A 22,018-nucleotide genomic window follows, 5' to 3' on the forward strand; every position below is an offset into this window, starting at 1 on the left:
AAGGATAAAGGAGATAGGGTCTCTGATAGTTAACAAAAGACACTGTTGGTTTTCTGTAAATAAAATTCAGTTTGAAATATATGTAGACCTTCATTAATGATTCCAAAAGGACTTCTCTCATATGAGTATGTGTATTGTATGTGCGTGTGTGTGTGTGCGCGCATGTAATGTATGTGTGTCTGTGTTATTCGGTCTCCTCAAACATATTTGAATGATCTTGTTATTCATTAGGATTAAACAGTGTAACTAGTTCCGAGGTTATCGTGACCAGGCCAATTCAACAATAGGTTTAAAAATCACCCGAATTATCCATACTGGATATTGAGATAACAAGGAGCAAGTTAGCATTATCGCTGACTTTTCAGAGCGAACCAGAAGCAGAGCCCACATGACCTATGAATCAATGCTATCCATATTCGGCTACCCAACAATATCACAATATAGATATTTTTTTATGATGAAACATGAATCAGTATTTAATCAAGGTAAGCAGTAAAATAATCACGTGCATTTTTTTAGGATCTACCTGAATACCAGCTGCAACCAATAAACACTTTCACTGTGGCGGGAAAACATATTTAAAGTCATGGTTGAGACCAAGAGCATCACTTCCATCCTTGCTGTAGATTTTGTTGGGACATCTCATCAACGAACATGAAGCTGTTTCTCCTGATGGTTCTTGGTATGTATAGTAACACTTGTGTTTACACTAACACAGTATAATGCCGAGACTATAAGAACTGGTACAATGTACATTTGCTTTGATGTGTTTATGATCCGATATGTCATGATAGGAAATGGTTACAGGGTTCTGAAATATCGAGATACCTAATTTAACATTCGGTTCAAAGTCAAATCTACAGTTCGCAGAGACCACCATTACTCATGATACCGCTGCAAACTCCCTTCAGGTAAGCATTTTCTGTTCCACACTAACATAGTCATGGTAGATAAAGGTAAAATGGTTCTGAGAGATTTAGACACTTAATTTAACATTCAGTCCAAAGTCAAATCTACACAGACTACCCACCATTAATCATGATACCGCTGCAAATGCCCTACAGACCGACATTATCTCTTCACACTAACATAGTGACATACCATGCCGCAGCGCAAAAAGGATATCCTAATCAGACACATTATACCGACTCCAAGGCATCCAGTCTCTAGTACATCACCTAAGTGCCGAGCACCAGGCAGAGCAATACCACGTACCATATCTTGTCCTACACACTTTACATGTTTCGTCTTGGTCACACGTGTAAAAGACTGCAGCTTCATTTGAACTTCATCCTCTATTCGTGGCTTAATATAACTAAATTCACAAGCTCAATGTGAGAAGACATAGACGAATTTTATCTTTAGTTGCTTAATTTTAATTCATTTAAAGAACCATGTACATCCGAAGATCCATATGCAAGTGTTATACAATGCGATTCAATTATCTGAATGTAAAGCCCAAGGATCTGTATCAATGATAACAAACCTGGACTTCCTGCTAACACTCGGACAGATACTATTGTGTGTTTTGGGTGTGATCGTACTGGCTACAGTGTTACACGTATGCTTTGATAGGATATCAGAGTTGAATTTCACCCTAGTCTTACTGTATTCTTTTTCAGCCACTCTGTTGACTGCAGAATGTGTTGTTGCAGAACGACAACAAATCAAGCTGGCCCCAACCAGTAAGTCGAAGACAAATGTTGATTGTGTTACGTGTCTATTCCCAAGTTAAACCAATACGTTAACCCAGAGTCTTGGTGTACAGGAAATTCGATGTAAAACCGACAAAGAAAGAATTGTTGTACAATCAGCAATTACATAAACATAGTTTACAGCGTTCGACGTCTCACTACAATAGCTGCTCAAAATAGAGTAGTTGTACAAGTTCAGAGGCAGTACAAACACAATATTGCGGACAGCAATGAAAGACAGTGATACTAACCTCGCGTCTACAGTTGTCAAGCTCATGTTTTGTATTGTCTTGCCATAGTGACTTCAGGTACAAAGCAATAGAGAGAGTCAATTTGCACTTAAACATGTTTTGGAACCGGATTTGAGTGTCGGAATTCGGGATAGAGGGATGTCGGATTAGAGGGAGTTTCTTATATTATATTATATAGGGACCAAATATATATATGTCAGTTTACAGGGAATGTCGGATTAGAGAGATGTCGGTTTAGAGAGAGTCCACTGTACTTCTAAGATAGTCACAATAGCATGCTTTCTTTGTATGTCAAATTCCTACTAAATCAAAATCCTGTACATTCAGAATCAAATGACAGTGTCATAGAACACTTTGTAAACCTCTTTTAATCACTCTTAATATCAGTAATTAGTCCAATGTATATCAACACTGAATTGATCGTTAAAATAATTTGTGAATATGTCAATTTAAAGTATTTGACATGCATATTGAATATTTTGTATACTTATTTAACCTGTGATATTGTACGTACATGGTGTCATATTCCATTGGAAATTACTTCATATAATGTGATTATTATAGTGGAATGTTGTTTCCGTTGAAACATGATAAGTAATCAGGAAAGGGACCGTTCCAGTTGTCTAACAAATTACATCATGCTTCTATTTTCCTTTTCATACACAGCGTATGCGAGAGCACGGTTCACAAGATCAATATCAGAATATCGTCTTCGGTCTGGTGCCTCAAAACGTCTGAGAATGCGAAGTGTATCAAGTTCTGGCACTGAATGATGAGGTGGGGAGGATTCAAATGTGCATCAAAACAAAATGAGCAATAAATCAGTTTTGTTCTGCAACACTAGTTCTGATACATATGTTACTTGTCAGTTTCCTACATTATATGTAAGTTGTCTTCAATTCTGTAGGCAAAGGGGCGGTGGGGTAGCCTAGTGGTTAAAGCGTTCGATTCCCCACATGGGCACAATGTGTGAAGCCCATTTCTAGAGTCCCCTTTGTGATATTGCTGAAATATTGCTAAAAGCGGCGTAAAACTAAACTCAGTCAGTCAGTCTGTAGGCAAAAGAATCGCTGTGAAACCAATGAGGACAAAGAAATGTTATACAATAAGCAATTGCATTATAAAATAAACTAGGTTTACAAATCAATCCAAACTGCTACAACACAAAAACAAAAGCATTACAAATAGGTGAGATGGGGTGAAATTGGGTTTAGCGTCGTACTTAAGAGTATTTTGCTCATATGACGACATGCATGGGTATGTATGTGTGGCTGCTTGTACTAGCCAAGGCTTAACCTTCCGCTCTCCGAGAGGACGCTCTAACCACTACACCACGGAGGCAGTCTATTACAACAAGGAGCGTCAGTACAAATACAGTGAGAGAAACATACACTGGCTTTGTGACATACTGTAGCATTACTATTTAATTAATTGTGGTCTGTGAAAATGATTTTATTAGTTTTGTTCTGTTTTCACAGACTCGTGAACCAGGCTTCATTTACTCAGATCTTTTATTCTGTAATGGATTACAACTTCTTGTTTATTGCATAGAAAGACGTTTCGATGTAGATTCTTACACCGGTATCAAGATTAGTGTGTTAACCATCAAGTTGTATGCTTCATTATTGACTCACCGACTTCTTCAATGTTGATAAAACAATTTTATGCTGTAGACATAAAACCCCGAAGTGTCGATGCCGCACGCAATACCAGTTGGTTAATATGCACGTGCATCTCCATTTTTTCATCCTTAATTCGGACGGACGGTGGTACATATTTACAGCCTACGCATGTGTAAAACATATTTGCTGAAGTATACAAAACAGATTACAATTATTTGAAATAGTAAATATGTCTCGCCCGGCACTCATTAGATTCAAGAAGGGCCAAAACCAATATTGACTATATTTTAACGCTAGGAACCTATACTGTATACAACATAACAGGTTACAAACTGAAATAGTGACATTGGATACTGTAGAAGTTTGGTAATAGAAACAAATAATGAAATTTGCATAAAAAGATGTCGCTAATGTGTGTGCCGCAAAGTATACTCATGCCAATAATGGTTGTCACCCCCTTCAATTTTTTTAATTGGAGAGGGGGACGTTGTGGGGGGTGTGGGGGGAGGTGTGTGTGGGGTTGGGGTGGGAAAAGGGGTGACTACCATCATTGGAATGAGTATATATTTGCACAAATTTACATACCGAGGCCTCACAGCAGTGCCCCTGCCATGCGACGACGGTCTATGGACAAACCAGTGCGTTAGTGTGGTTTTATGTCGCTTTAAGCAATATTCCAACAATATCACGACGGAGGAATTCACACATTTAGCCCATGTGGGGATTTGAACCTGGGTCGAGAAAACGCTTTAACTGAAGTCACACCAACTGAGCGAAGTATCGTACAATCGTCAATTGTATGTTGGTGAATTCAACATTTGGATATGCGTCTTCGTGTCAAGGTATTTTATTATAGTTTTATACAATATAGCTCACCAACTAATTTTCACATGTGTGAGTGAGTGAGTGAGTGAGTTAGAATTTAACGTCACCTCAGCAATATTTCAGCCATATAGTGACGAGAAATGTTTTACATAAACAATAAATTACAGTTGCCAAATAATCAGTCATCGAAGGACTGTAAAATAACTAGAGTATCACAGATGGAGTCTAAACCATGAACATGTAAAACTAATTTATTTACGAAGACAATACAATATAAAAACGGGCTATAGATCACCAACAACTGAAGGTAGATCACCAAATTAGGGACCATGGGGACTTACATTACTTTTGCTACCTGAATGCACCCTAGCTGGATTTACACCATCCCTTCAGCTGTTGGCCAAAAGTAGGAACATTTAGCCACATATTAAAATTACAAGAATACTACGTTTAAAACACAGGACGTGAAAATTTTACTTTGAACGTTTTTTGGACTTACGTACCCTCTCAGGAGGATACTAATTTTACGCTACTTCAACCCCCTTTGAGGATACAGCCACTAACAATCTAACCTCATAATCTACACTACCAATCATTAAAACACATCTACCTACAGAACATATTAATCAAAATTCATTAATTAAATCAATTACTTTTAAAAAGGCAAGTATTAAATGAAGGTGAACAGAATTACAAAAGATCCTTAACAGTTTTAACATTGAAATATATTTATCCCTTATGATGGAGAATTCGACACAGTCAAGCAGGAGATGCTTGACTGTGACTCTCTCATCACAAGGGATACAAAACGGAGGATCTTCACCTTTTAACAAATATTTGTGAGAGTACCTTGTATGGCCAATACGACATCGTCGCATGATGACCTCTTCAAATCTGGACTGACAACCCAAGTAAGTGTAACCGATATAGGGTTTTATTTCATGCTATTTATTGATACCGACTTGGGTGTACCACTTTTTTTGCATCAGATCGCGGATATAAGATCTAATAGCCGTTTTGTACTCTGAGTATGGAATAAGAAGTGGTGTCACAGATTTGTTGAGTGCTGCCTTAGCAGCAAGATCGGCCATTGTGTTCCCAGAAATGCCAACGTGGCTGGGCAACCAACAAAAGACTATGTCGCATTGGCCAGTAGCAAGCTCATTATACAATTCAATAATTTCTAATAAAAGTGGATGTTTACAAGAGAGATTTTTAATAGCCTGAAGACACGAAAGAGAATCGGAAAATATTATGTATTGTGTAAATTTACGGTGTTTATTAATATATTTAAGAGCTGTTAATATGGCGTTAGCTTCTGCAGTGAAAATACAGCTGTTATTTGGTAGTCGAGAAGATATTGTTCAGGATCCAATGACAGTGGCACATGCCACCACGCCACCATCCTTGGACCCAACTGTAAATACGGATTTGTACGTATTATATTTATTTTTTAATTGATTATATTCTTGTTTATATTGTAATTCATTAGTTCCTGTTTTTTTAAATGCTGTTAATGTTTGGTCAACTTGTGGCCTAACCAACTGCCAAGGAGAAGAAGAAAGAAGACGAGAAGGAGCTATATTTTCCAGCTCAATGCCAGCAGCAGAAATGAATGGTTTAATTCTTAAACCAAGAGGCGGAACAAGAGAAGGCTTTTTGTTGTACAAATCCTCATGAAGAGGATTAAAGACACATTTGAATGCAGGGTTAGACTCGTTAGAATAAATTTTTGTTATATACTGCAAGGATAATTTTATAAGGCGATGTGTAAGAGATGGATCATCTGCCTCGACATAGAGACTGTCAACAGGAGAAGTTCTAAAGGATCCAAGACAAAGTCTTAGACCTTGGTGATGGACAGAAGCTAATAGTTTTAAGTTGCTTTTGCAGGCTCCACCATATACGATGGAGCCATAATCAAGTTTAGAGCGGACCAAATATCGATATAGATGTAGGAGAGTGGCTTGATCCCCTCCCCTCCCCACTTAGAATTTAAGACAACTTTCAACAAGTCGAGTGCCTTCATGCATTTAGTTTTAAGGGATTTAATATGCGGCAAAAACGTTAAATGAGAATCAAACATTAAACCCAAGAACTTGGCCTCCTTTACAACTTTGATGGGAGTGCCATTGAGAAACAGTTCCGGGTCTGTATTCGGTTTATATTTTCTACAAAAATTAGGCCCAAGAATTTGGCCTCCTTAACAACTTTGATGGGAGTGCCATTTAAAGATAGTTCTGGGTCTTATGAGGCTTATATTTTCTACACAAATGTATACAATTAGTTTTGGATTTAGAAAATTTAAAGCCGTTTTCAAGACACCATTTATTTATTTTATTTAAACACAGCTGCAGTTGCCGTTCAATAGTATGCATATTCTTACCGCGACAAGAAATCATCCACAAAAAAGTGATCCATCAATTGAATCATTTAAAACCTTTGATAAACAGTTAATCTTGATACTAAACAATGTTACAGACAAATACTGCCTTGCGGGACTCCCTGATCCTGATTGTAATGGTCAGACAGGGTTGAACCCACTCGGACTTGAAACTGCCTGTCATTTAAAAAGTTGGATATAAATTGAGGCAAACGGCCTCGTAATCCAAAGTCATGTAAATCTTTTAAAATCCATGTTTCCATGTTGTGTCGTATGCTTTTTCTAAATCGAAAAAGATCGACACTGCATGCTGTTTATTAATTATGGCATTTTTCACAAAAGATTCTAAGCGCACTAAATGATCGATGGTACTACGGTTTTACGGAAATCACATTGTATACTGAACCGCAAAAGAAACGCAAGTTACTATTTTCAAAACATACGTTCCAAATGCATTCCTTTTAGGACAACAAAGTATACCATTATAGAACCAGGCATTCGAAGATGGTTTTGCCGTTTCACACAAAAATGCGTGTATTTCACTCCAGTTTGAAGCTTTATAAGGCAGGTCATTCAAAAAAACACCATAGAACACAAAATTGACTGTGACAACGCGGAGAAAACATCCCACGTCTAACTGAACAGAAACGATAAATCGCCGTTGGAATGTTGCAGACCGGATCCACACCAACTAAAGTGGCCAGGCACTTCAGATGTCACGTGACAACAATCACAAGACTATCTGCAAGGCATCGTCAAACCGGTAATGTTCCAGACCGACCACGTTCAGGACGTCCCAGGGTAACAACGCCAGCACAAGATCGTCACATCCGGGTTACTCATCTACGTAACCGACAGCAACGAGCGACACAACCATTCAAGGGCCACAACGTCACATCTCTGCAGACACTGTTCGTCATCGTCTGCGGGCAGCATGGATCAGATGTCGCCGTCCTTACGTCGGACCGATTCTGACGCAACGTCACCGCCAAAATCGTTTACAGTGGGCGCGACAACACCAGCGTTGGCGACGTCAACAATGGCAACAACTGTTGTTTTCTGATGAGTCCAGATTCAACTTGTCCCGGGCCGATGGCCAATTACGTGTATGGAGACGACGTAATGAACGTTACGCCAACTGTTTTGTTGTGGAAGCTGAACGCTGGGGAGGTGGAAGACTCATGGTATGGAGTGGCTTCAGCTACCACCACAGAACACGTTTACACGTGTTTCGTCAACGTGTGACTGCTGTAGTCTACAGAGATCAGGTCTTTCAACACCACGTTGTACCGCTCTTCCAGGCCCAACCTCAGCTCCAGGCGTTCCAGCAGGACAATGCTCGTCCTCACACTGCACGGGTCTCTATGGACTTCCTCAGAGGGAACAACATTGCTGTACTGCCCTGGCCCTCTCTGTCCCCGGATATGGCACCAATCGAGCATGTGTGGGATGAAATTGGTAGACGGATACAGACAGCTGCTCAACCTCAAAACCTTAGAGATGTGGAAGCCAGATTGGTCAGGGAATGGAATCAAATTCCCCAAGCCTTCTTTCAGACTTTTGTTGACTCGATGAGACGTCGTTGTGCTGCCTGCATTGCAGCCAATGGTGGTCACACGCGCTACTGATTGACACACTGTTTCGTGCCATTTTTGGTGTGTGAGGGTGGAGTGATAACATATGCTTTTACAGTAAACTTAAGTGTTGTTTTCACCAGAGATCACGACTCATTTCTTCAACAATCACTTGTCTGTTGTTTTTTCGTAGTGTTAAGATTGTTTGTTCCACAGATTCAGAAATATTGACATTTCTAAATCAACTTGCGTTTCTTTTGCGGTTCAGTATATATTAGTTATAAGGTTATTGGTTTCTAAGTACCAAACAAGTCGATTGTTGATCATGCGTTCCATGGTTTTACAAACGCAGCTAGTCAGTGAAATTGGTCTATAATTAGAGGGATCAGTATGATCACGTCCAGGTTTAGGTATGGGAATAATAATAGCATCCCGCCACGACGAAGGAAAAGTTCCAAATGTCATAAAAAATATGTAAAAGCGTCTCTAAACATGATTCAGGTAAGTGCTTCAGGAGTTGATAATGTATACCATCAGCTCCTGAAGCAGTATCATGAGCCTTGTCAAGAGCAATATAAAGCTCATGTATGGAAAATGTTTCATTGTAATCTTCCCCATTATCTGAATTAAAATTAATAGGTTTCTTTTCTTGCTGTTTTTGATATTTTTGGAATTCGGGTACATAATTAGATGAGGAAGAATGTTTAGCCAACGTCTCACCTAATTTATTAGCAATATCTGATTTATTGGTCAATAAGTGATTCCCATCTTTAAGATGGTGAATGCTAGATTTAGAGCCCTTACCTTTGATTTTCTGGATCATATTCCACACTTTTGATATCGGTGTGCGCGAATTAATTTTTGATACATAGTTGCGCCAAGATTGGCGTTTATTTTGCTTGAAAGTACGTCATGCTTTGGCGTTTAAAATTTTAAATTTGTCTAAATTGTGGACCATAGGATGGCGACGGAAAAAATGTTCAGCTTTCTTCCGTGCCTTCCTAGCCTGTTTGCATTCATTATTAAACCACGGTTTTCGCACATGAGGAATTGCAGAGGACTTAGGGATACACTCGTCAGCTATTTTATGTAGTTCATCTGAAAAACATTTTATGGCATCACGTATTTCATGAAAATGTCAGGTTTGAGATTGGTAGCAGAGAGACTTTCGTAGAAAGGCCAGTTAGCCTTTTTGAAATTCCATCTTGATATTGGAGGAACATCTGACGGAGTTATAGCTTTAAGAAGGGTTGGAAAATGATCACTGCCACACAGGTCATTGTGGACTGACCATTCCAACTGATTCAGCAGATCAGGGTCTGTCATGGACAGATCACGGGAAGAATAAGTACCTGTACCAGGATGTAAATACGTGTTGGAAGTATCATTAAAGAGACATATGTCATTGTTGGAAAGAGATTCTTCCAGTACGTTTCCCTTATTACTGGTATGTGTACTTCCCCAAAGAAGGTTCTGCCCATTCAAATCACCCATGATGATACATGGCTTGGGAAGTTGATCATATAACGCCTGTAGATCAACATGCTGAAGAGATGAAGATGGAAGAACATAGATTGAACACAAAGTAAAAACAATGTGCAAAGTTATACGGACAGCAACAGCTTGGAGGGGGGTATTCAGACAAACAGGGCTATGAATAACACCTTGCTTCACCAGAATCGATAAACCTCCAGTTGCTCTAACACCCGGAGGTGAGAAGAAATTGTAAGAATTGTATTGTCTTAAGTCAAGTTTCTCAGTAGTTGTTAAGTATGTCTCCTGTGAACAGAAAGCCGAAGGTTTAAAATCCTGTATCAGTAATTGTAAATCATTAAAATTAATCCATAGTCCTCTGCAATTCCACTGAATGATATTATGTGAGCCATTCATGGGGGCTCAACTTGAGATCGGGATTGAGGTCTACTATCCTTCACAAACTGCGAAGGACTGACCTCCCTGTCAAGAGGTTCAAATGAATTATGAACCTCAACAGCATTTGGAAGTGAAGAAGGTTCCTCCAAGTGTTGGAGGGACCTGGCTTTTCTTCCCATTTTTTATTTTATTTTCCGGATAAATGGTCTTTGCCCTGAATTTTTTTAATTGCTTTTGGTTTTAGTCACAGATGTAATTGCTGGTAAAGGCTGTAAGGGCATAACATCAGTTTGAGATGCTGATGTTGTTGAAGTTTTAGTGTCAACTTGAGGATTTGGAGCAGCTGTGTCCAGTGTAACTTGCTGGTCAACCCATGATAGTGTCGTTTGACGAGCTACAGATACTTTCACCGGAGCTGGAGTAGGTTGTTGAGATGATACAACGGCTGAAAACGTTTTAGCTGACAAAGACGACGATGATGATTTTGACATCAATAACTTTTTAGCCTCATGATACGAAACGTTGTTTTTGCACTTAAGTTGGATAATTTTGGATTCATGTTCGAAAGCCGGGCACGATTTGGAGGAGGCCAGATGTTTTCCGTTGCAATTTGGACATTTTAAAGTTTCTGTAGTGCAAGTGGAACTCTCATGAGTACCACTGCAACGGGAGCATACAGTTTCACGATTGTAGTTCTTAGCTCCGTGACCATACTTTTGACACCTGTAACATCGGAGAGGGTTGGGAACGTAAACCTTAACTCCGATATTAAAATAACCGGCTTTAATATTTGTTGGCAGTTTTGGGAGGGAAAACGTGAACAGATAAGTGTTAGTCATGATAATATTGTCATTTTGCTTTTTAGTGAAACGTTTGACATCAGTCACTCCTTGAGTCTTCATTTCAGCGAAGATGTCATTTTCATTCATGTCAGATAGACATCGAGCACGATCTCGTACAATTCCTTTACATGAGTTTAATGTTTTATGTGCTGAAACAGAAACCTCAACATTGGCAAATTGTTTGATAGATAAAAGGTTCAATGACTGCTGTTTTCGCAAACACTCCACTAGCAAAGAGCCAGAACGAAGGCGAGTGACATTTTTTCACTTCTCCACAATATCCATTGACAGCCTTTGAAATCGCAAAAGGATTGAGTTTAATTGGACTGTGATCTAAAGCCTCGATGACAATGAATCGAGCCCAGGAATCTACAGTAATGTCATGATCATCATCACTTGCATCGAGATGTCGTCTTTTGGAACCAAAGTGTATTTGAGACATAATGAAAAAAGGTGGTTCGACAACCCTGCTCCCCACCCACCACGGAGTGTCAACAAGGACGGTGTCTAATTGCATCGGATCTCCAGCATGCAGACACCAGGGATACAGGAATGTTATACTCCAGTGAGTATGACACAAATAGCAATATTTGTATACCAAAGTAAATGCCAGGGAGGTTCTGCCCAATGACAAGAAATTGGACACATACTGAATTTGGAGGTCAAAATCACCAGATTGGCCCATGAGCCACCGCCTTCTGGCATAGGACTCTAGGCAAATATAAACAAATACAATATAATTTTAAATGACAACATTCAATAAAAACATTATAGAAATGTATAGAAATTTAAATTGGGAATGTTTCCATGCGCAGGGCATGACGTGATCAGCCGATTGATAGAACCGGGCCAGTTCTACCACCCGTCTAGGTGAAGTAAGGGGCGAAGTGGTGTGTTAGGCAAAAGGAACACGGTTCAAGGCTCCCAGTGCCCTCAACCACCAGAAACCCGTCCTCCACCGACACAGGGGCGCAACCCACGGCAAACGGGTTGGTTGACCAAATATACCCCCGGGTCCACAACTGGGGGTCGAAGAGCGCTTAGCGTTACCCAGCACCCACCACGAGGAGGTGTCTCTTCACGGGTGCCTTCACATGTGTACCCATTACTTTTTTAGCTCTATTTGACTTTGAATTGTTTGTATTTGGGACTTGTTTTCGGAGTACAGGCAATAAACTTATTTGAGCTCAGTTGTGTTGTGACGTTGGTTTAAAAGAAACCGCAAGTTTACCCCATCGCCACTGTTATAAAGCAGACCATCAAGTCTCCGAAAGGATAAACTTTGTGTTGTCTTTGTGGATTTCAAAAAGGAGCTTTGATAGTGTAAATAGAAATAAGTTGTTGTGACTTCTTTCTTCGTTACTCAGCACTCGCCCGAAGAATTTGTCTTCACACGACTGCCACTCTTACAAAGAAGACGTAATTCTCATTAAATGTATTTGCCATTGTGATGAATACCCGGTGTCATCGCCAATTGTCAATAGTCCGCACATATCATATGCACCGCTATTTTATCTTACTTGTGGGCGTTCACGATAACGATTCACACGTTCTTCTTTGAAGTATGAATTTAAATCTCATGAAATGTCAAAAACGTCTTTTTATAACTTTATTTCTTTTCACCGGGGCACCCATGAAGAGCCACCTTCTCGTGGTGGGTGCTGGGTAACGCTAAGCGCTCTTCAACCCCCTGAGTGGACCCGGGGCCACAGTGGTCCACAGCAGCCCATTGCTGGTCATTAGACTGAATTGGCAACCCGTGTGCCTTGGGTTGCGCCCCTGTGTCGGTAGAGGACGGGAGTCTGGTGGTTGAGGGCACTGGTTCCAGGAACAGCGTTCCTCTGCCATACACACCACTTTGCCCCTTACTTCACCTAGACGGGTGGTAGAACTGGCCCGGTTCTATCAATCAGCTGGTCATGCTAAGCCCTGTACATGTAAAATTTGCTGCAAAAATTTAAGAAATTATTGAAAAAAAATTTCAGTGGTCTTGCCTTCATGATGATATATTTATATTTTGATTGTACAACTGAGATAAAATAATTTGCCTAGAGCCCTATGTCCAGAAGACAGTGGCTCATGGGCCAATCTGGTGGAATAATTGCTTGTTGATTATTCCGCTTGAGTATATCATCCGGGTATCCTTGGTGCAACCCACTTGTGATTAGCGTTGTCCTTGTAATACTTCGTGGTGGGCGGGGAGCCCGGATGATGAATTAAATTAAACTTGCCATGGATTACCAAACCCCCACCAAAAAAACCAAACGTCCACTCGATAATGATGATGAGCAGAGACCATCCAAATCAACAGAACACTGGCCACGTTTCCTGGTTCTCGACACTGTAGACGAGACACCACTAAAGCTGAATCCTTTTGTGATTTCTAAGGGTATATATGGCATCGCAGGTGAAGTGAAGAACATAAAACGCTTGCGTTCGGGGTGTTTATTGATCGAATGCATTAGGAAACAACAAGCCACCAACCTGATGACTTCAGAAACATTTGCTGGAATCCATGTTTCAGTTACTGCGCACAGAACACTGAACACCAGCAAAGGCATTATAAGTGACAGAAATCGTTTGTTGGCCGAAATGGACATTGTATCCGAAATGAAAGATCAGGGAGTGACATGGCAAGCGATTCACCACCCGCAAAAGCAATGACGTAATTCCGACAAACACGTACCTCTTTTCCTTCTCTTCACCAAATCCTCCAAAGTCTGTCAAGGTTGGTTTACATCCCAAATCCCTTGCGACGTTTCAGATGCAAAAAGTATGGTCACGGTGTCAACATTTGCACAAAGCCTATAACCTGTGCTCACTGTAGCGAAACTTCACATGTAACTGAAGATTGTAATAGTACATTTTTAAAATGCACAAATTGTTCAAGTAATAATTCATTCTTTTCTAAAGACTGCACAATATGGAAAAAACAAACATGTTCCGTCTCACCCCCGAAGTTGGGCCGAGTGGGGGATCTAGCGGTTTAGTTTAACCCGAGCCCTCCCGATGAAAATAACTTCAGCATAAGGCATCGACCCTTCATTTATTCCGGGAAGGTTAACTGTACACGGCAAATGGCTGCAAGGAAACAACAGGCAGACATATTTCGTTCAGGAGTTGCATAAATGTTGACCTAACATATGATCTAAAAATAGAATTTGGCGGTGACAGGGAAGTCTTAGTTCCAAAGAAGCGACAAAATCCACAGATATTACATGTCATGTGACTAAACTTTACCATGAATTTATGAACAATGCCTTGAGTACTTACACTATGGTAGCCTGCACTTTGTTAGAGTTAACAACTCTGAGTTGGGTGAAAACCCCGGTGGCGCGTGATTGCGCTTCTACGTGGTACATAAAACAAACTCCGGCACAGAAGAGTGTTCCGCTAAAAAATACACCAGTTACTTTGTAACGGAACAAAATGGAAATAAACAAGGTTAGATTTACTCAAAACTTTAGCTTCGCTGATGCTAAAAAGCTTGTTGAATCAACGGTTCCAAATGATTCATATGCATCAGTCGTCGGGACACCCTCCAAAAGCTTGTCAAAAGTAAATTCGCCAGTATCCAGTATTTCAATAGGGTGTCAAACAGACTTGACTTGAGTTACAAACGATACCCTCAGCTCCTTGCACCTGAACAGTCTAGTCAGACTTCAAAGTCGATTCAGGATGAAGTACAATTATTGTCTCAGTCCAGTCAGAAGACTCGATCTGAAACAATTTCGAAGAAAGTGGTCAACAATACAGTGATACCTGGGACGGAAAGTGTGAAAAAAGAAGTGGTAGACCCTCTAAGGGTTCAGAAAACTGTATACAATTATATAACAAATATGGTTCACTCGAGGACATTGATGTGTCAGAAAGTATTCATCCCAGGGCATATAGCTCGTCGCCCTCGAAGAAAGTGAGGGGTAGCTAGGTCCCCTATCAATCCACCTAAAAGATAGGTCATTGTACTAATATCGTGCAGTGGAATTGTAGAGGTCTGAGGACTAATTTTAATGAACTACAGCTATTAGTCCCGGACAACATCAGCATTCTGTCTGCAAGAAACGCATCTGAAACAGATGGAAAATTTTACTTTACGCCAGTTTACAGCCTATCATCATTATTCTCCTCTGGGTGATAGGGCCACTGGAGGATCTTCTATCCTTATACGACAGGATGTTATTCACAGCCCTGTGACACTTAAAACTAATCTCCAAGCTGTTGCAGTGCGGTTTACTCTGGGTGTAGCATTTACATTATGCTCTGTATATATTCCACTTTCATCCTCACTTCAGCTGACTGATCTACAGTTAATCTATGATCAACTTCCGAAGCCCTGTGTTATTATGGGTGACCTAAATGGTCACAACCCGCTCTGGGGTAGTAACAACACTAATACTAAAGGTAAAATACTGGAAGATTGCATCTCCAATAATGACCTATGTATATACAATGATGATTCAAGCACTTATCTACATCCTGCAACTGGAACCTATTTCTTCTCTAGAGTTGTCTATATTTCCGCCAATATCCAACTGTCCATAATTTGATAAATTCAAAATACTCAATGCGAAGGTACATCGTACCTGCAAACAAAACAAATGACAATCTTGGAGGAACTATGTCTCCAAAATTAATTCCCGCGCGCCCATGTCTAAGGTATGGAACATGATTCAGAGAATAAAAGGCAAAGGTTCAAATCTGCTGTTCACCATCTTAAAGAGGGTGATAATTTAATAACTGACAAATCTAAGATTGCAAATAAACTTTGCGAAACTCTTGCCAAAAATTGATCATCGACAAATTATGTCCCTGAGTTTCAGAGATATCAGAAACAACAGGAAAAGACAAAACTTAATTTTGAATCAAATAACGGTGAAGATTATAACGAAGTGTTTTCATTACATGAGCTTCATACTGCTCTTGAGCAAGCTCATGACACTGCAGCGGGTGATGATAATATACATTATCAGCTACTGAAACACTTGCCTGAACCATGTCTGATGACACTTTTAGATATATTTGACCAAATATGGACGTCTGGAGAATTTCCTCCTTCATGGCGTAATGCCATTGTCGTCCCAATACCAAAACCTGGCAGGGATTATGCAGATCCGTCGAATTACAGACCAATATCTCTAACTAGCTGTTTCTGTAAAACCATGGAACGTATGGTGAATAATAGATTAACTTGGTATCTTGAAACCAATAATCTTATAACAAGTATTCAATGTGGTTTCAAGAAAAATCCTAGTAGCATTGATCATTTGGTACGTTTAGAAACCTTTGTTTAAAATGGTATTGTAAATAAACAAAATGCTGTATGAATTTTCTTTGATCTTGAGAAAGCTTATGATACGACCTGGGAGCATGGCATTTTGAAGGATTTACATGATTTTGGTTTGAGAGGCCGTTTGCCTCTTTTTATATCACAGTTTTTAAAAGACAAGCAATTTCAAGTCCGAGTGGGTTCAACCTTGTCTGATCATTACAATCAGGATCAGGGTGTCCCACAAGGCAGTATTTTGTCTGTCACATTGTTTAGTATCAAGATAAACAGTTTATCAAAGGTTTTAAACGATTCTATTGATGGATCACTTTTTGTGGATGATTTTAATATTTCTTGTCGCGGTAAGAATATGCATACTATTGAACGGCAAATGCAACTGTGTTTAAATAAAATACATAAATGGTGTCTTGAAAACGGTTTTAAATTTTCTAAATCCAAAACTAATTGTATACATTTTTGTAGAAAATATAAACCGCATAAAGACCCGGAACTGTTTCTCAATGGCACTCCCATCAAAGTTGTAAAGGAGGCCAAGTTCTTGGGTTTAATTTTTGACTCAATCTAACTTTTCTACCCCATATCAAGTCACTAAAAACTAAATGCTTGAAGGCACTTGACTTGTTGAAAGTCGTTTCCAATTCTAAGTGGGGAGGGAATCAAGCTACCCTCCTACAATTATATCGATCATTGGTCCGTTCTAAACTTGATTATGGCTCCATCGTTTATGGTGGAGCCTGCACCAGTAATCTCAAACTTTTAGATTCTGTCCACCACCAAGGTCTAAGACTATGTCTTGGTTCCTTTAGAACTTCACCTGTTGACAGCCTTTACGTCGAGGCTGATGAGCCATCTCTTACACAACGCCGTATCAAATTAACTTTACAGTATATTACAAAACTTTATTCCAATGAGTCAAACCCTGCATATAACTGTGTCTTTAATCCACTATATGAAGATCTGTATAACAAAAGCCTTCTCTTGTTCCGCCTCTTGGTATAAGAGTGAAACCTTTTCTTTCTGCTGCTGGCATTGAGCTAGAACATATAGCTCCTTCCGTTTTCTTTCTTCTCCGCCTTGGCAATTGGTTCGACCACAAGTTGACCTAACATTAACTACATTTAAAAATCAGAAACAAATGAATTACAGTATAAACAAGAATTTAGTCAATTAAGAAATAAATATACTACATACAAATCCTTGTTTACAGATGGGTCCAAGGATGGTGGCGCAGTGGCATGTGCCACTGTCGTTGGATCCAGAACAATATCTTCTAGAATACCGGATAACAGCTCTATATTTACAGCAGAAGCAAACGCCATCTTAACAGCTCTTAAATATATTAATAAACACCTTAAATATAAACAATATATCATCTTTTCCGATTCTCTTTCGTGTCTTCAGGCTATTAAAAATATTTCTTGTAAACATCCACTTTTATTAGACATTATTGAATTGTATAATGAGCTTGCTACTGGCCAGTGCGACATCGTCTTTTGTTGGTTATCCAGCCACGTTGGCATTTCTGGGAATACCATGGCTGATCTTGCTGCCAAGGCAGCACTCAACAAATCTGTGACACCACTTCTTATTCCATACTCTGATTATAAAGCTGGCATTAGAACTTACATCCGTGATCTGATGCAGAAGAAGTGGGACGCCCAAGTAGGTATTAATAAGTTACATGCAATAAAACCCTATATTGGTTACACCTACTTGGGTTGTCAGTCCAGATTTGAAGAGGTCATTATGCGAAGATGTCGCATTGGCCATACCAGATATACTCATGAATATTTATTGAAAGGCGAAGATCCTCCGTTTTATCCTTTGTGATGAGGATCACAGTCAAGCATGTCCTGCTTGACTGCATTGAATATTCCATCACAAGGGATAAGTATTTTAATGTCAAAACATTGAAGGATCTTTTTAATAATGTTAGTTCTCATTTAGTTATTGCCTTTTTAAAAGAATTAGATTTATTAACTGATTTGTAAATAGATAAATATTTTATTATTGGTAATTTAAATTAGTCACTGAGATTGTTAGTGGCTGTACCCTCAAAGGGGGTTGACGTAGCGTAAAATTATTGTCCTCCTGAGAGGGTACGTAAGTCCCAAACTTTCAAAGTAAAAATAAATTATCACATTTTAAACGTAGTATTTTTGTTATTTTAACTGTTGGCTAAATTTCCCTACAATCGCCAGCGGCTGAAGGGATGGTGTAAATCCAGCTAGGATCCATGCAGGTAGCAAAAGTAATGTAAGTCCCCATGGCTCCTAGCATGGTGATCTACCTTCAGTTGGTGGCGATCTATAGCCCATTTTTATATTGTGTTGTCCCCTATAGTTAAAATGTTTTAGATTCAATTACTAGTTTTACATATATATCTGTGATTATCTAGTTATTTTACTGTCCTTCGTCGGCAGAATTTTATAATTTCACTTAAATTGTTGATATATTTATAACTTGCTTTAGTCACGATATGGCTGAAATATTGCCGATGTGACTTTAAATCTTAACTCACTCACTACACTTACTTGGGTTGTCAGTCCAGATTTGAAGAGGTCATCATGCGACGATGTCGTATTGGCCACACACGATATACTCATGAATACCTATTGAAAGGTGAGGATCCTCCGTTTTGTATCCCTTGCGATGAAAGAATCACGGTCAAGCATGTCCTGCTTGACTGTGTTGAATATCCAATCACAGGATAACTATTTCAAATCACGAACTATGAAGGATCTTCCTAATAATATAAGTTCTCATTTAATTATCGCATTTTTAAAAGAATTAGATTTGTTAAATGATTTGTAAATAGATACATATTCTATTATTGGTAGTTTAGATTAGTAACTGAGATTGTTAGTGGCTGTACCCTTAAAGGGTGTTGAAGTAGCGTAAAATTATTGTCCTCCTGAGAGGGTACGTAATTCCCGAAACATTCAAAGGAAATTTAAATTTACCAGCTGTTTTAAATGTAGTATTTTTGTTATTTTAAATATTCGGCTAAATCTTCCTACCCTCGCCAGCGGCAGAAGGGCTGATATAGATCCAGCTAGGGTCCATGCAGGTAGCAAAAGTAATGTAAATCCCCATGGTTCCTAGTATGGTGATCTACCTTCAGTTGTTGGCGATCTATAGCACGTGTTTTAGACTGTATTGTCTTCTTTAATTGAAATGGTTTAGCTTTGCTCGCTAGTTTTATATTATGTCTGTGATTTTCTAGTATTTTTACTGTCCATCGTCGACAGGTTTTAATCTTCAAAATGATTTCACTTTTTATTGTATTAATTGTTTTCGTCACGATATGGCTGAGATATTGCCGATGTGACTTTAAATATTAACTCACTCACGCACTCACTTTTCACCAGTGCATGTTTTACAATAAATGGATAGTTCTTGTTTGTTACCACGAGGCCGGTGTGAAATATCTTAAATTAGACCAAATGGAAAGGTTTCTCAAGTGTGTTGAATTTCTAATCACGCCTACCTGCAAATCCTTCGAAAATACCAAAGTAATACAGAAATGGTCACATTAATAACCCAGTAGACATATAACAATCTGAAGTGGGATTGATGTGATTGAGACATTAAAACCCGGCCACTACTGTGATGTAAAACAACTCTATTTCCTAAATGTGTTTCTGTACCTGTAAAAGCAAAGGAACGTCTGAACTTCGTCTAGTCCACAAGACATAACTCAACTGGATTTTGGTGTATCTTCCTCTTGGATAGATATTTTTGCTCAAGTGCACACAAAGTTAAAAAGATAAAGATTATCAGCCGTAGAATATCCAACGCTGAATCCAGACTGAGATTCCGAAATAAGCGATTCATCATCAGCCCACTTAGTTATTCTACAGTCAAGAATGCCAATATATCCTTTACTGAAGATTGACAACAATGTTACGCTGCTATAGTTATCTGGACAATCACTAGGTCCACCTTTGTGCAATGGGACAATAATACCCTGTGACCACTGCAAAGGGAAAACACCTGAATCATAAATAGTGTTGAACAGCTTATCCATATACTCAATGAGAAATGGATTACCACATAAAGACATTTCTGCCAAAACTTTATCATTGCTTGCTGATTTACCCAGCTTCAAGCGCCTCAGAGACTGTATGACTCACTTTTAACTATAGGACAAGCAAACCGCTCTCACTAGTCATCACTATCAACTGAACCTGTCTAAACAAAGCCCCGACAAGGATGTCAGTTTCAGCTGACCCAGTACCAGCGCTGTTATATAATCCAGTAAAATGAATAACCCAATCTGCATGAGAAATCGGTGAAGGGGCAACTCTCGTTCGCATACGCGTCAAACGGGAGTAGAATTTACGATTATCATTCTTTGAAGCTAGAAATTATAATTTATCCACCTTTTTCTTATTGAACGTCTGCTTTTCACCTTTAACTGTTAACGTATACTTACACAAAACCCGTTTATACTGGATTTAAGTATTGCGTTTTTAACATTTTCTATGACGTCTACGTCTCCTATCCAGTTTTAAATCATAACATTCTTTATCATACCGCACATTTTACCACGTTGAGATTTACAATGGGATGGTTTGACAAAACATTTAGATGCGTCATATATAATATTATTAGACATAGAAATAGACACATCAACATCCGCATGAAGCATATCAGTTGCCTTGCTTACTAAGTTAGTTTCCACACAGGAATGATTATTCACATATACATCCACCTTTGACTCATCCCAAACATATTTATGTGTCCCTGTACAGCTTTCCGTGACAAGCGTGTGGGTTCCTGTTAAAAGGGTCAGTGGTATATATTTAGATTCAGATCTGTTTCCACGTTCCAAGTCCCTTATATAAGAAATTAGTTCAGAAGATGCAGTACAATATTTAATTTATTGAACTTGCACCATCATCACAGAAAAACACACGTAAATGTTCCACTTGGGATAGACACCGGACCACTCAGAATGGATATATTTTGATATTGGCACATCTGCAAAAGATAATTACCAAACTGGTTGACATGATTGTCCTGATTAGTTCTCGGTGTTAATAATCCATCATAGAAAATATCATCTTCATCCACATGTCTGTTTGGTTCAATATAATCCGGTAGGTGACCCGTCACTGAGTTGAAGTCACCACATACTATAATTGAGGGGACTGATTTAAGCTGCTGTAAAATATCCAAAAGAGTTTATTCCAAAACAATTATGCCGTTATTATTAGCATTGTCATTTTTTATCAACATAGAAAAATATGCCAAAATGACATTTGTAAATACAAGTAAAATGTTTGACAATATTTGTTTTGATAAATGCATATATACCATTACAATAACGACCCTTGTCATGAAACTTGGTAGACGTTTGTACAAATACATATAATCACTAAAACCGGGGTGGTAAATTTCCTTCTCCACCCATGTCGACAAAAGGGCGATAACATTGTGTTCCAATAAATAACACGTGAAATCAATAACCTTCAGTTCTGACAATAATCCTTTAATGTTCCAGACCAGGTACTCACATTTTGTGATAGTAAGCTTTGACCAAAATCATTAGGTCCTTTGCTGTTAGCCACTAAAGATCTGAGGTTAGGTCTGTTTGGACGCCGGTCAGTATCCTGGTGGTCCACGACCTTACTTGTACCCTTTCTTCTCCTCGAGTTTAAGT

The 22,018-nt window shown here is 39.0% G+C and overlaps 1 long non-coding RNA gene across 1 annotated transcript; it reads left to right on the forward strand.

The window, feature by feature from the left end:
- The first annotated feature begins 604 nt into the window (after nt 1–604).
- Nucleotides 605–11,981, forward strand: LOC124271504. The gene is made up of 4 exons (XR_006897056.1): nt 605–682; nt 1,623–1,685; nt 4,467–4,469; nt 11,970–11,981. It is a non-coding gene; the product is annotated as an uncharacterized LOC124271504 (long non-coding RNA).
- Nucleotides 11,982–22,018: the final 10,037 nt, after the last annotated feature.

Source organism: Haliotis rubra, unplaced genomic scaffold, assembly GCF_003918875.1.
Source record: "Haliotis rubra isolate DU_JTF1 unplaced genomic scaffold, ASM391887v1 Scf1607, whole genome shotgun sequence".
NCBI lineage: Eukaryota > Metazoa > Mollusca > Gastropoda > Lepetellida > Haliotidae > Haliotis > Haliotis rubra.